This window comes from Vulpes vulpes, chromosome 14 (assembly GCF_048418805.1).
Source record: "Vulpes vulpes isolate BD-2025 chromosome 14, VulVul3, whole genome shotgun sequence".
In the NCBI taxonomy this organism is placed as follows: domain Eukaryota; kingdom Metazoa; phylum Chordata; class Mammalia; order Carnivora; family Canidae; genus Vulpes; species Vulpes vulpes.
In genome coordinates, this window is record NC_132793.1 from 107,886,148 (window position 1) to 107,900,470 (window position 14,323).

The 14,323-nt window shown below is 46.0% G+C and overlaps 1 protein-coding gene across 20 annotated transcripts in view; it reads right to left on the reverse strand.

Moving 5' to 3' along the window:
• The window catches only part of AFAP1 (actin filament associated protein 1), a 142,051-nt gene that overhangs the window by 115,659 nt on the left and 12,069 nt on the right, over positions 1–14,323 (reverse strand). The window lies entirely within an intron of this gene.

Sequence of the window (14,323 nt, forward strand, 5' to 3'; positions counted from 1 at the left end):
AAGCCATTCAAGAGCTGACCTAGCACCTATTTAAAGACAGGCACTTCTTGCCAACTGTATGAGCATGAATATGTAGAGAAATTTCGACTTGCTGTCTGTGTTCATAAAGCACCAACTGCGTGGTCCAAGTGCACACAGTGTACCTCTTCATCATAATACCCTATTTATCCTGCAGCCAGGTGTCCACCCACTGCCCTAGACAGCATGTCCGTGAGCGCAGGGATCTATAATCACCTTTCTATCCCCAGTGCCCAGCCTGTAAGATACCCAATAAGTGATTAATGAACTAAGTTACCTACTCAAACACTTTTAACTTGCATTAACAAAAGTAAGATCTATTAAGTTTTGTTGATGTGGAGATAGTACCACACAGCTTAAACCTTAACTTGTGGATTTATGCTGTGTCCTCCTAGATTTCATTTGCTAAGTATTTAGTGAGCACCTCATGTGTGCTGGACATTGCCAAATGCAGTGCCAGGAACCAGAGTTCAGATAGGGCTCAGAATCGAACGGGAAACAGAAGAAAACCAGACAAGGTTTGGTGGGAGAGCTGAGAAGAATAAGCACTGGCCACCGAGCGAAGAACTCGCTTTGTCCAGCTGGCATACAGATAACACATGCTTCCTGCAGCATGCGATCGCATCCCCTCGGCGACTAACGAAGCTATAATGCGATGGCCCCCTGCGTGCCAGATGTCACTGCAGAGCAGGGTTCAGGAGAAGAAACCAAAAAACAAACAAAGCTCCAGGATTGTGCTGGAATACAGATTGAAACAGGCTTTTTAGGGGCAATGTTCCAATTAGGAAATCCCCTGGCTACACTCTTTTGAAACTCAAGGTACTCTGTAGGCTGATATTTAAGTGGTATATTAACCCTACCAGTTAAAACCAAAGAAACCTTTGCTTCAAAGGCTAAGGATGAATTATCTTTGGCAAATTTATTCACTCTGAGTATTTCCATTAAGAGAATTATGAAAATTACTGGGCACTTACCATGTGCTAGGAACAGGCATCAAGCTACATGCTTTAAAGACATGTTTGTATTTAATCCTCAGAATGACGCTGGGAGGAGATGACAATGGCTCCTATCATCCCATTTTACAGTTGAAGAAAATGAGGTCTACACAAGTTTTAAAACTTGCCCCAAATTACACAGTTGGAAAAACCCAGGCAGCTTGCCTCTGCAGGCCCTGCATGAAGACAAAGTATTTATAAACTGTCCAGAACAGAGCTGGTATAATGGACTACAATAAATACCAACAATTCACACCTACGATCATTTTGTGCTAATCAAACAAGATTTGCTATAGTTCTGCACAACTAACTGTCAAATTATTCCGAGAAGAAAAAGTAGAGTGGATAGATACTGGAATAGAGTGAATGACTGGTAGACATTCGTGGGATGAGGCATTATCTGCACAATATTGTTTACTCGCCCCACAGCACCCAAAGCCATTCCATACTGATGAAAGCAGGAGGCCCTTGTGTTGCCTGGAATTCTCATTCACCTTGGACATGGGTTCTCAACCTTCACCATCCATCAGAGTCCCCTGGGCAGCTTCTCAAACCTACAGACACCCAGGCTCCATTCCCGAAGATCCTATTTCAACTGGTGTGGAGTGAGCATGCATGCTTTTCCCAGAGACTCCCACCTGGCCCTGGGTGCACCTCGGCTCAGTTCCCCAAACACTCACTGGGGTTCAGGTTGAGTAAGAGGAGTCACCACCTTCTCCCCCCAAAAAGTGTTTACAGTTTTCTCTGCTTTTAGGATAAAGAAACTAATTTCAGAGATTTATTCCAGTCCAAACCAAATAAACTCCCAGTGAAATAGTGCTCTTGTATAAGTTTACATACAAACAGCTTCCTTTATCATCCCTGGCAAGAGCCAGAGCATTAACTCTGAGCCACGAGAAGTCTGCAGAAATGAGAAATTCAGGTCTTGGCCATTTGCCACATTCCACATGCACCCTCCCCTAGAAGGAAGGCTCAGCTACAAGGTAGATTAACCATTTTATCAAGAATGGAAACTGAAAAGCAGAGCTCAGCCTGGAGTCGAGGGGCTGGGGATCCCAGTCATGGCCCCACTGTAGATGATGAGTGATGTCACGTCAGGGAAGTCCCTTCTCCTCGCTGGCCCCAGTCTGGCTACCAGTGGATGAAAGAGAGGTAAAGCCAAAATGCAGGTATTACTGCAAGCTCCAGGTTCTCACAGTGATCAAAGGAATATCTGCCATCAAGAAACTGAAGTACCTTTCCCCATTCCTTAGAATCAAAAGTAGAAGCAGAGAGTGCAGCGACCATCTGACCGGGTGGACCGGCCACAGAACAGATATGCAACAACCAAGAGGACACAATCAGGAATGCCATGGATGATGGCTTCCGAACCCACCCACTCACTTGTTCATTCCACAGATACCTGAGGCAGCTTCTATGCTACTCACCCCACCAATTTCCAGCATCGTTTTGCTGCACCCCCTCAAGTACCACACCTATCATGTCTGATCATCACCGACCTGTTTGCTGTCAGCCACCACGTCACAGATGAAGCGGACTACAGCACAGGGGGCCCTACCCCCGCTCAGCGATCGCTCCCAGACTGCAGCACCCAGAGTGGCCCTTCCGCCTTGGGGCACTTCCCACCCTTGGCTGATCCAGAGCTCCCAGATGGCTGTCCTGTCCTAGCAGCTGTCGCAGGCTGTTCTGAGGCCATGAAGGCTACAAAATGTACAGGGCTAATGTGGTCCATCTGTCTCTAGTAGATCTTGTGCTTGTCCTGCTGGTCACTTCTGCAGACGGATGGGTTAGGATGGGCTTTGGCAAGTTACCATGGAGTGACTCCCCTGCTCCTCCCACAGGAGTGCAGACTGGCTAGTTAGCAGTGAGGACAGCTTTCTTCTCCATATCTCATTGTGCATTCCTGGCCCTAAAGCACTCAGGCCATGCCACCAAATATAGGCAAGAAAGAGCTTCCTCTCTCTAGGTCAACGTGTGGGGGGCATCCCTGGGCATCTCTAACTCAGCAATAAAACAGAACATGCCCCTCCCCATGATGTAGGATATAAAACACAGGTGCTTACTGGTGTCACCAGCCAGAACCACAGATGTGTTTTGAAAAGTTTTATACAATTATTTCCAAAGTGCTGCTCACAGTGCCATTCGTCATGTCTGTGATGCTTTATGGATGGCAAAGCATCTCCACCATGCACCACATCTGTGTCACTCAACAGCTTTGTGTCATACGTTGAGTGCATTTCATTATCCTCATTGTTTACATGGTGACACCAAAACTCACAGAAACTCAGTGACTTTCCCAAGGATGTTCAGTTAGTGTTAGACCCGGGGCACAAGGCCTCATGATTCCAGAACGGATCCTATTGCCAACATCCCATACGGTGCCTCCAGGGACCCTCACCTGGTCTCAGAAGGGCAGAAAGTAGGTCTGTCCTCCAAGGCCCTCACAATGTCGGGGACAAGTGGGGACAAGCCTCTAACAGAGAGCACACACTTGCTCGAGAAGGTTACACAGGACAACACAGGCCCTCTGCGCTTTGGAAGTCTTTTAACGGCAGTGTGGGGAATGACATGCACAAGGTACTCTCTGACCAGGCAGAGGGAACTCTGGGGGCTCATGTCCCTGCTCAACTGCAAGTCAGGCTCTAAGTGTGAGCCAAGACAGAGCAGACATGCCCTGGAGAGCAATGGGCATAAAGTCCAGTTAGACAGGTGGATGGAGAGTGGTGGGGATGAGGAGGGGGCTTCTAGTCCAAAGGCCTGGTGAGTAGGATGTCCTTACCCAAGTGAAAACGAGACAGGAGAAACAGGCTTGGAACAGAAATGTGTGTATGTTTAATTTGAGAAACATGAGCAACACAAGATGAGGAACACTGAATTATCTTGGATTTCCAGAGTCTAGCACAGGCTACACATGTGGGGGCTGTCAGTGAGAGAGAGAGACAACAAGAGGAAGGAAAGTAGACAAAGTGGAGGAGAAATGACCACAGGCTCATGCCAGTCCCTGGATCCTGAAGGCAGGGACAGGAACCAGGCAGTGATCTACAACTGTGCTCAATCACGGACTCATTTACCTACCCATGCCAGAATGTGCTAGATGCTATGTCAGACCCTGCAGAGCCCCTGATAAACACCCCAGAGCTCAAAGAGAATGGGGGAGGCATGTGATGCAAATGAGCAGGCAATCCGTAAATCAGGACAGACACAAGGACTGTGAGGGAGCCGCAGAAGCAGTGGCTGACTGTGCGCTTGTATTCCCTGGTTTTCAAGGTACCCTGCCCAAGGCTCACACATCACCGTGATGGCACGGCACCTTCCACCATCCAGGGCACTGTAAGAATCATGCAGAGGGCTTACCAAAGAAAACATTCTGATTCCAGAGGTGGGGACGTGACAATCTGCATTTCCAACAAGTTTCCTGAATGACACTGGTGTGTGGCCCAACAACCACTCTGGGGAATTTGTTCCCAAGGGAGAGGGAGGGAGAGGACAGAGACAGGGCAGGCCCCAGGCAAGGTACTAGTATCAATGCCTGGCTGGCTCTGCTTTTGGACACTAACTCGGTATGGACCCTGATCAATACAACCAAGTTCTCCAAGATTCTTCAGGAATCTCCTTGGATTCCTGAAGCCAAAATGAGGACAAGCACGGCCATAATAGTCTTCAGAAGGAAAGGATAGATTAATGTGTGGTGAAGGAAATCCTACAATATTTTAAAAATTTACCCTTTACGGCAATTTTTGAAGGGTGAGTTTTGGATGATTTTTTAAAAAACATTCATCTGTGTATTTTCCTGCATCATTTGATTCCTTTACAATGTACATATAACATTTTTTACAAGAAGATGAATATATTCTTAAAGAGCAAAAAAGGTGCACATTTAAATTCTGTTAGAAGAGTTTTCCAATGGATAATGAAATCAACCAAATGCTTCACAATCAGCATCTTTTTGATAATTAAACTTTTTATTTTGAAATAACTATAGATTTACATGTAGTTGTAAGAAGGAATGTGGAAGGACTTCATGTACTCTTTACTCAATCTCTCCCAGGGGTAACGTCCTGCAAAACCGCAGGGTGATGTCACACCAGGATCCTCACACTGACGCAGGCAGGATACAGAACATTCAGCCACACGGGGACCTCTCCTGTGGCCCCTTTACAGTCACATCCACCTCCCTCCCGCCTCCTCCCTGCTTGCTATGCCCTGACTCTACTCTGGTCACCATTTCTGTAATTTTGTCATCTCACGAATGTCCTATAAATGGAGCTCGACAGCACAGAGTCACTGGGGTTGCTTTTTTCTCATTCAGTTTAATTCTCCGGAGACTCACCCAGGTCGTGCCTCATGGCAGGAATCTGCTCCTTTTCACGGGGGAGTAGTGTCCCAAGCTGTGGCTGCACCACTGTCCAAGCAGACACCCCTCTGAGGACATCCGGGTGTTCCCGGTTCCCAGCATTTCTGCAATAAAGCTGCGGTGGGTGCTCGCGGGCAGGGTTCCGTGTGGACACAAGTCTGCATTCCTCTGAGACAAAACACCCAGGAGTGCACTTGATGGTTGTGTGTTTAGTTTTTTGAGAAACTGCCCAAGGGTCTTCCAGAGTGGCAGTACCATCTCATCCTCCCAGCAGCCGTGTAGGAGGGGTCCGGCTTCTCTGCATCCTCACCAGTGCTTGGTCGGGTCGCTGTTTCTTACTTTGGCCATCTCATAGGTGTGCAGTGACACCTCACTGGGGTTGGATTCCCATTTCCCTAATGGCCAGTGAGGCTGAACGACTGCCTATGCTCAATGGTCACCTGCTTGTTGTCTACGATGAACCGTCCCTCTGTGTCCTTTACCTGTTTCCTAATTGCACTGTTTGACTGCTTTTGAGAGTTTTTACACATTCTAGATATGGGTCCTTTATCACACACGTGGTTTGAAATATCTCCTCCTGGTCTGTAGCTCATCTTTAGGAAAGCGGAAGGTATTGATGCTGCTGAAGCCAAACAACCCAGCTCTCCCTTCGGCAGAGCATGCAGCAGTGTGCAGTATGAGTAAGGGCTCTTTGCCAAGCCCTACATCTCAAAGGTTTCTGTGCTTTTCTTCTCAAAGCTTTCTAGTCTTACATCTTACATTTAAGTCCATGATCCATTTTGAGTTGATTTTTGTTTATGGTGAGATTTAGGGCAGGGTCATTTTGCTGCCCATAGATGTCCAGATGCTCAGGCAACCAGCTCTACTTTGTAATGGGGAGAGAAGCATGCCAGTACATCAGCCCTATCAGAGGCAAGCCTTGTTTTGTGAAACTTTAATTCCAATTATATACTGAGCAATATAAAATGTTAAGTTTGAAAGTTTGAAAAAAACATAGCTCTGAGTATTCTTATCTTAAAATTCTGATCTCTGCCTATGATATGAGATATTGTTGTCATGAATATCACAAATAAAGCCTAAACAATAAGCTGAAACATATAATAAAAACAATTAGCACATGTGTCTCCTGAGTAGGATTTCATTTCCCATTTACTGGGGGAAGAAAGGGCATCACTGTAGAGCCCTGTGGCTGGATAGTAAACGTGTGTGCTAAAGCAAACCTGAAGTGTACTTCTCTTTACTGTAAAACGTTAGGGCTGAAATTTAGACATTAAATATCCAAAATACTTCATATTCATGGAAGGCAGGATAGTTCAGTTCAAACTGACGTCTTGGGTCAGTAACAAAGATGTGAAAAGGCAGCCACCTCAGGGCCATTCCAACCCAAGTTCAGCTTTTTGACTTCCAGGAGTTAAGAGCCCACGGAATCGGGATGTCTGTCTGACTCAGATAATCTGTGTTTGGTTCTGCTTCGCCACTTTCCAGCTATGTGACTTTAGGAGGCTCCCTCAAAAACTTGGAGCTGACCGCCCTCATCATTATTGGGGGATAAACACCACCTCTCCCAGCCAGTTAACCAGAAAGTGAATATGTGCCAAGCTGCCTCACAGTGCCCGGCAGAGGGGCAGTCCTCATGATCCAAGGGAAGGAAAGACTCTTTTTCACTTTCCCAGACTCACCCCACATGCAATCAGCAAAGAACAGCAAAAGAAAGAAACAAAAAGACTTGCTCCATTGTTAACAAGAAATCTTTAAAACAAAACACAGCAGGAAAGGAGAAGGAAGAGAGGGAGGCCAAGGAGGGAGAGATGCCTGGATAGCACTTATTACCCATGTCCTCCCTCCCAGGCGATAAGACCCCAGCAGCTGGGGCGGCACCTCCTCTACTCAGAACCGCCTCTCCCCAGGTGTTCAGAAATCACCAATACCTTGAGATGGGCTGGTGTTGTGCTTGGGGTAAGAGAACTACAACCTCCTTAAGTAAACCACAGCACAGAAAGTGACCCACATAGGAGGTACCGACTGCTATAAATACTTGGTGGCAAAAGCTGATGTCATGCTTTCTGTACAGGAGACACCCAAATTAAACTTGCCAAAAGAGCAGAGAAAGCATATAGCAGAAACCCAGCACTGTGGCCCCACAAGTCTGATGCTGCTGTCACAGACACATTTACAACCCAGTCACGGTGACCTCTGGCACCCGTCCCCTGCCCTCTGTGCTCTTTCCACATTTCATAGAGCATCCTCACTGCAGACATACCATGTGGATAAACCAACACACTCCACAGCCCTACTACTCTAACCCCCACAGCCCTTCAGCCAAACTGGGAAAGAGCAGGAGAGTCTAATCCACCACATCTAGCACCAAACTCACTCAGCTGCTGGTAGGCAAATAATCTAGTCTCGGGTGACTCCCCTTCCCATAGGGTGGGGTGACAGCTCACCAACTAGAGGGGTGCTAGCATTGACCTTGACTCAGGTGGTTTGAAACAAGGGCCACTCAATGTCAGATGGCCACTCAATGAGCCATCATAAAAACTAAAACCGAATCTCTGACAAATGTACAAGAACTGGACTGAATGTAGAGAAAGTGGCTGTCCCAAGGGCAACCCAGCCACCCCCTCTCTGTGCCCCTTGGCCCCAACAGGGCCTGTCCCTCCTGCACTAGCAGGCCAGTACCCCGCAGAGAACATAGTCCATAAACATTTCCTGGAATGAGTAGACATCCATCACTGCAACTTACCAGGAATCTTTTCAAATGTGTCATCTCCCTTGGAAATAATTGTGTGAGCTGGAGCAGGAGGCTTCTCTCTACTACAGCTTTCTCATTTGTAAAATGATAAATGCTAACAATAATCACACTCACTCTCATAAAGTTGTGAAAAATCATGGAACCCAATTCGTGAAACGAGCTTAACACACAGGACCAGGCACATGGCAAATTTTGCTCAGTAGAGGTCAGTTACCATCACTACAATTACCTAGCACTCCACGGGCTAGGTAAAAGAGTCCGTGAGGATGTCTCTGTGTATCTGAATTATTTTCAGTGAGCATCTATTCTTTCTGCAAAGCTTTTCAGAGGAATACTGCCACTTTTCCAGAGAAGCAAGCTGCATCAGGAGGGTAAAAAGAAGACGAACCGGAGTGTCAAGTCCAGGCTTGGCGTACATGTGTGCACCATGGCCCACACTCCGGCAGACACAGAACACTGTCCCTCCACCTTCTCTCTTGTGGGATTATCCAAAACTTGGAGACTGAGATTTTTCTAAGCAACTTCATGACTTTTGCATGTGTCTTCCTCAGAGCAGCTGGGAGGTTTAGGTCACATCAACCATGCTGAGGGACTTGGAACCACGCTTCCTAACTCTTCCAGTGTGTACACCTGCCCAGCACTGATAGCTTGCCCCTTTATGTCTGAGATTGGATTGCAATCCCTTATGGCCACAAACCCTTCTCTTTGTCACCCCCACCACACTTGGCACAGTACAGACAATGGAACAGTGAATAATTATGCTAGAAGCCACCTTAGAATACATATCATCACCATTCTACTCACAAAGACGTGGATCAGGGAATGAACATGGCATGTGTTTGGTAACTCTGAGAGTTATTACTTGAAGCAGGGCAGAGCCAGGTCTCCTGACTCCCAGAAGAGTGCTGGTGTACAGTCCCATAAAAATTATTCATGTGTTTTGCTTGCCTTGAAAGTACTCACTGCTATAGAAGACAAGCACGATTTCTCTGGGACTGCTCAGCCCAGAGTCCTGAATGCCCATTGTTGGAAAAACAATAAACCCCATGACATACTAAGATGAACCATCAGAAAGAGAATGTAGCTGACAGGGAAGGGAATTCACACAGATTATTAGCTCAGAGACCAAAACAAACAAAAAGCAAAACAAAACAATCTGCCTGAGTAGAAATATTAAGTCTGATGAGCAAATTCAAGACAGATCCACAACACTGGAAACATGATCATTAAAAACACAGAGCTATCAGATAAGTGTGTACACACTTTAAGTATAGATCTAAAATTTCCATACTTTTAGAATGGGGGGGTTATCTGGAAATTTGTCAGAAAGGCCATTCTAAACAGTATTATTTGATTCTTACCACAAAAATAAATAAGTATACATTTATACATATATATACAGTTAATTCACATATCAATTATATTGCTCAGTTAATGTACTGGGAAGTTTGACAATGTCAAAATTGTTATGCACAATCTTTTTTGGACTAAATTCATAGTGTGGTATGCAATGGTCCATATTTGGGGGGCAGGTCACCCTTCTCTGGATAATAGCAAAATGCAGGGGATTTATAGGCAGATTTTATGCTGTCACTACACTGGATAAAGGAAAGGGAAGAATTTAATCATCAAGGGAGCAAATGTAATTGCTAAACTGCACTTGCTTCCCAAAACAATCTTGTAAGTCACATGGAAAATATAATCTACTGAACACAGACAGCTGCTACAAATTGAAAGAATTCCTAGCAAGGTTCCCTTTCTCCTACCAAGAAGCTGGAATCTCTAAAAGACAAATGGCCTAGACTTTGCCCTTAGAATCAATCTGTATCAAAAGGTTTGAAAAGTCAAGACAATTTATTTTTTTAAGACTTTATTTATTTGAGAGAGAGAGAGAGAGAGAAAGCATGAGGTGGGTGAGGGGCAGAGGGAGAGGGAGAAGCAGACTCCTCGCTGAGCAGAGAGTTGCCTCATGTGGGGCTCGATCCCAGGACCCGGAGATCATAACCTGAGCCAAAGGCAGACACTTAACCAACTGAGCCACCCAGGTGCCCTAAGAGGTCAAGACAATTTAGATATGTTTTAACACTTAAAAGCAGAAAAACCTATCCTATTTTATCATCTGCATTGCCTTTTGAGAACTATCCTAGACTCAATAAAAAATTCTCTTACTCTGAAAATTCCCTCTGTATACACATACATGCACGTACATATGCACACATACATGCATGGCCTATAATCCAGGAGAAGGAGTAAACAGTACATAATTATTAACTTGTCAAAGGTGATTGTATATTTTCTGCCAGCTTGCCTCCAAAGAAATCAAATTTTGAAATTCAGAAGGCTAAATTCAGGTTATGGCTTACCCATATCTATGAGACCAAGCAAATTACCTAACCTCTCTTCATTTCAGTCCCCTACTCTTGAAAATAGGCACAATTTTTCTTCTAACCTAGCTATAAGACTGGCAAAGAACAAACCATGTGAGGATGTACTGTACTGTCAAGGGTAGGGGAAGTGGGCACCCTTAAACACCAACCGGGGGAGTATAGAATAACCGGAATCCGGCATCACCCAGTCAGAATTTCAGGTGTGCACAAGCCTTTGACCCATTAGCCCCATTTTAAGAACCATCTCATGAGCACACTTATGCACTTGTGTAGGAGTTACATACAACACAGCACTGCTTCTTATCCCAAAAGACTAAGGACAACCTACACATAGAATAATAGGGAACTGGCAGGAAATAGTGTTCATACTGCACCTACAGCTACAATTATCCATCGGGGCTTGACTGTGCTCAGAGAACCCTCAGGGACACAAAAGTAGCTGGTCACATAGTTCCAGAAGATAGACCAGGGACCAGAGTGGGGCTCACTCTCCAGGGCCCTGTGAATGTCACTCCACTGCTTATGTCACATAGTCAAAATACACAACTAAAGCAAGTATTTCTACCCTATTAAAAAAATAAGGTAATAATAATAAGAGCTAACTCACAGGATCGTGTTAATTAAATAAGGAACAAGATGTCAGGCACTACCAGAGTCTAAGGATGACAGCATAGTTTTAATCAGGGTGTCAGAGAAGGGTTTGTGGAAAGGGAGTATTTCCCACCTCAAAGGACAGGAAAGGTCAGAAGAGGTAGCAGTGCACAGATGAAGAATGGAAGAGCATACACTGCATGAGTAGCTCTGACACTGGGCTTCAAAAACGGGCTTACACAACCAGCTGGAGTGTAAGGTTGGTGAGAGTAAGAGAGAAAGAAATGCAAACGTCTAGGTGTAGATGGCACCTAGACCACAAAACCCTTGAATGCCAAGCCAAGGAATCTGCCTTCTGTCCTAACAACGGAGAATCACAAAAGGGGTTTGTGCAGACTTGGAATGCTCAAGGCAGGACACCATGTGTGACTTAATCCAGACATAGGGTAGGGTGGAGAAGGCTTAGGAAGCTATCATAATACAGACAAGATGCAAGAGGGAAGATATGAGCAAGGGTCCTGACCCGGGGATCACGGTGCTGTCTCACATACCAAGTACCACTCATGTATTTTTATAGCACTGCCAATTTCTATACAGAACCACGTCTGTATTAACCATTTCGGGCCACCACAACAAAAGACCATAGACTGGGGCATAAACAACAGATGTTTATTTCTCATAGTTCAAGAGGCTAGAAGTCCAAGATCCAGGTGCCAGGGATCGGTGCAGGCCCTGGGAGAGCTCTCATCCTGGCTTGCAGACGGCCACCTTCCCATGGTGTACCTGCATCATGGAAACAGCACACAAGCTCTCCATCTCTTCTTACAAGGATCCTACTTTTCTTGGACCAGACCCTATCCTTACACTCTCATCACACCCCACGCACCTGCCAGACTCCACGCAGGTACCATCACACTGGAGGTGAGGCTTTAGCACACGACAGAACAATGTTCCTTCAATCATGTTGAATTAGCAAAGGAGTGAATAGCAACAAAAGTAAGCTAGATGTCAACTAGATGTCAAAATTATTTACATTTATAACAGGGAAAGGCCAATTTAAAATTCCTGTGCTAATAAGAATGAGAAGCAGAGATCAATGAGAATCAGTCATAAAAATATTTCATTTGGGGGCTGCACATTCAGCCTTCCTTTAACCATACTGTGGCAGGTACCTGGGCTTTTACTCCTGGCTTTGCTACCAAAAACACTAGAGCATTTCCCGGCATCCCACTTTATCAGCGTGATCAGCTCAATATTCCAGTACCAATAAGGTTGACAAAACTGAACCTCACTGACCAGGTGGACAAGCAGAGACCAATCATGAGGTGCACAAGAAATGAGAAACACAGATCTGGATCAACCTCGAAGCGTATGACAAAGAGCCAGCCATGGACAAAAGCAGATTTTTGTAACGATGAATGAAACATGTAACCACGCTGAAGGGACATTACTGAAGCCTGTTTTAAATTTTGGAGGTAATGGCCCATGGTTTACAGTCGCTGTAATGTAAATGTCAGTGTGAAAAACTTCCAGGGGCCATATGATAGCTACAAAATTCCTGATGTAGCTGTCATTTAACATTGTTACTGGCAATATTCTGCATACTGAATATGCAAAAAGACAATGGCCAGACCATGTATAAAAACAACTCTCTGACCCACAGCCCACAGTGACTCACCCAGGGAGCCGCCCCTTACCCACAGTGATCCAGGCCCCTTACTGCAGCCACCCGCCCAAGGAACCTGCGTGCTGTAAGTCAGATCTGCAGGAAGTCAGACTGCCGTCTCTCAGGACAATCTAGGAACCCAACAACAACCCCTGTGACAATGGGCCAGGACCTGATCGATAACGGACACCTGCCCTCATTTCTGTCCTGCTTCGGACTCAGCACCGACCGGAGAAAGCCAAACCCACTCCTCCCCTGGGAAGCTCCCCCACTGTTCCTCCTGCCTCTGGGTCTCTGCCAAGTGAGGGTGGCTGACCCCTTCCACAGCCAGCACTGGGAACACAGCTTTGCCTTTCACATGCTTGCTCTTCATCTATTTCCACAAAGAAAAGTCTTTTTCTCCAGAAGCGCAATACAGCGTGTCCCAAATCTGGAGACATCACCATATACCCTAGGCCCTTTCCACAAAGCCCTACTTACTGTGGTTCTTTAGTGCCTCCTCACCCACAAAGGAAGTAACTAGTGTTAAGGAAAGTTCAAGGGCTTTGGGGCCAAACCCCAGAGTTCATCAGCATCTCCTTTCTCTACTTACAACCATGCGAACTTGAGCAACTCCCTTAACACCCCTAAACCTCTGTCTTCATCTTTAATAAAAATAATATTTACCGCTCAACTTGTATTAAAAGGGAGTTGGTATGTTAGGTGGTTCACATATATACTCTCAGCCATGGGCACCTTTGTCCCAGCCACCTTGCCCCCAAGAAGAACAGCAAAAGGCCTCAAGATGAGGCTGATGGTCCCTCATGCTGGTCCCTCAGTCAACGACGTGCAACAGCACCCAGACTCACGAAGAGTCACCAAAAAGACATTTGTTTCCATTTTTAAACTTAGGTAAGAGCTGTTCTAACTCATATTCAATGATCCATAATTAGGATGTGATTTGTCCACACCACCCCTTACTTCCATTTTTAGCAGATTCAGATGTGCCCTATTAACTCACTCTTAAATCGGCTTCAGAATCAAAAGCAAAACTTTAACCATCCACACCTTTCAGAGTGCCTTTCTCATTGAACTAGAACCTGGACACAGTTCAGTCCACACAGACGCACAGTCCCCCCAGCAGCTTTGGGAGACTGCCCCGGCCCCTGCCAGCACAGTACCGGGTCTCCGCCGCACTCGGCACAGGGCGGGGCGGGGGGGGGGGGGGTTCTGAGATCCAGCAGGCATGTAGCTGCAAATCAATGATGCAAATTCCGCTGCCTGATGGTAACACACCCTGCATCTCTGCTCTGCCACTCACTACCAAGTCAGAGGCTCTCATGCTCACACCTGCGCTGCTGCCCCAAGAACTCCCAGGCTGGGTGACGTTCTTCACCAGTGTCCACCTGAGCCAAAGCTGTAACTACTACCAGTAACGCCAATTGCACCATTCTACTCAGCGCTCGCCAACGCCTCACACACACAAAGCACTTCACGTTCATTACCATGCACACCTGCTCTCCTTAACAAGCAGGCAGTATTTCCACGTTAAGAGGCTCACAGAAGTTACTGACAAGCCCA